We start from the raw sequence: 2520 nt of genomic DNA, 5'->3' as shown, positions 1-2520 counted from the left end.
GTTGTGTGAATTTTGAGCGACGTGGCCACCTGGGATGCTCAAAGAGGCGCGAGCCACGTCGCGGTTCTTCGAGGTGTCTTGTTGCTTTCACACAAATGCAATCATGATTTTTTCTATCCTAGGTTTTGTAGTCACATGTTTGGTACTTGACCATTCGTGAATCCGGGAAAACTTAAGGTAGAAAGTTTGAAATGTTTTGTTTTTGGTGGTTGACTCGGTTTGACTCGTTGTTGGAGTCGGGATTTGAATTTTTGAGTCGGTTTTTGGTCCGGTGTCGGTTTTGACTCTAGTTAGTGTCATTGCGACCCCGTCGTCGTACATTAAACACTCCAGGTATTTTTAAAATGTTTTGAAATGTTTTATTTTCGAAATCGTTTTAAGTTTTCCGACGTGAAGTTGTACACAAACTGTCGATCAAACGCCGCGATTCCAAAACATGTTATAGTCCGATAATCATCGGGTGTTTGTTGGAATCTCAGCAGATACTGGGTATCTACACTCGGATGTGGCGTAGTCGATCAATGTGAAAAAGTATAGAAAAACAAACAAACAAACAAATATATACAATATATACAATAGTACACTATAAAGGAATGAACATGTTTTTGATTTTTTCAATTTTTCAAATTTTTAGGGTTTTTGATTTTATGGAACAAAACAACATATTTTTGTATTTTTCAACAATTTTCAATTTTTATCATTTTTTTGATTTAAAGGTCGAGTTAGAATTCCCTATCCCCACACTAGTATGGGCATTGTCCTCAATGGACAATACGATGGGAAATTATGCAAGCTATATGAGAATGCATGAATTCTACACTAAATGCAAACTATATGACATATATAAACAAGTGAATGCATTCTGAACTATACTATATGATGCATGAATTTCTTTTTTGTCGGAGAGCATAATTTGATTTAACTCCCATTTCTTGTGCTTGAACTTCCCCAAACCAAATATGACACTATTGCTAGTGTAGAAATTGGGGGAGCTCATGCACAAGTATGTTATGCATGAAACTAAATTGTCATTTTGGATTGTACAAGGTGGGAACAATAAATTTATCATCACCTAGATGTGGCCAAGGTGGAAAAATAGTCCTTCAATTTTACAAGGACACCACAAAAATGAAACAATCAATTATAAAACAAGTTAACAAATCATGAAATTCTTGTTATGAAAAATGAGAGGGAAAAAAGGAAAGAAACTTCACTTTGGCCTTGGTGGGTGCCTCATGCCCGCTCCACCTAGCTCATGAAGATCTTCAATAGTTATCGTCGTCCCCTCCAAGATCATTATCCTCTTGTTCTTGCACTTCATCACTCTCATAAAAGTCCATGAACTCATCTCCCTCACTATTGACCTCCACCGTATCACCGCCACTTGACCCTCATTCATCTCCTACTCCATGTGTCCCACCATTGGCGTGTTCCGAGTTCGGAAAAAGGATATCCATTTGTGCCCAAGAGGGAAGCATTCCCTCTTCACTAATATGCCCTTAATCTCCTTCTTTCTCTAGGGAGAGACCTTCTTGATCTCATTTTAAAGGTGGATTTAGAAACTTGGCTTGTTGAAGATGAAGGTATTCTTTATAATTAAGAACCTTCTTGAAACCCTAGGTTTTGGGGGTTTGTAATTTAGAGAGGTGAATGAGTGCTTTTGTTGTGATTTGGGTTATATAGGAGGGGGTTTTATGTTTTATAGAGGAAGGAAGGATGAGCTGTCATGAAATGTGTGGTGGGGAGGAGTTTATAATTGTCGAAAAATAGAGGAGCAGGACGGCAGGGAGATGAGCGGGCCGTGCTCGGGACGAGCGGATATGTGCCTCAGGAGACTAGCGGATCTGGCTGGTGACGAGCATCTTCTCTTATGGACGCTCGGATTGCTCCTGAGACGAGCGTCTTCTGGAATGAGACGGGCGTCTTCTTTCTGATCTGCCCAGATTTTAAAACAGTTCCAAATCTTTAATGCCAGCTCTCCTAAGACGAGTGTCTTATGGCCGAGACGTTCGGATCATGTGCAAAACGAGCGGGTTCCCCCATGGGAGGCTCGGATTGCCTGCATTTCCCACGGGCTCAGGTTTGCCCGTGGGAGTCTCCTCCTTTTTTATCTTCTTTTTCCTCATTTGATAAGAGTGCTTCCCCACACTTGAATTCCTAAATCCTTCATTCATCAAAAGGGTTAGTAACCCTCCCTCACCTACTCTCATGTCAAGAATCATGCTTTTATGTAAATGCAATGAAGCTAAGAATACAAGTGAGAAGAGTTAGTATATTTACAGATGGTGGTTTGGAGAGGACTCCACTAAACTCTCTCTTTGATGGTCTTCTCATGGTGGGAGAGGCCCGAGGCAGATGACCTCGACTTCTCCAATGAATGCTGTAGATACCCAGTATCTGCTGAGACTCCAACAAACACCTGATGATTATCGGACTATAACATGCTTTGGAATCGCGGCTTTTGATCGACGGTTTGTGTACAACTTTACGTAGGAAAACTTAAAACGATTTCGAAAATAA

Source organism: Silene latifolia, chromosome X (genome assembly GCF_048544455.1).
Source record: "Silene latifolia isolate original U9 population chromosome X, ASM4854445v1, whole genome shotgun sequence".
Lineage (NCBI taxonomy): Eukaryota > Viridiplantae > Streptophyta > Magnoliopsida > Caryophyllales > Caryophyllaceae > Silene > Silene latifolia.
The sequence above is the reverse complement of the archived record's forward strand: the minus strand, read 5'-3'. Positions refer to the sequence as shown.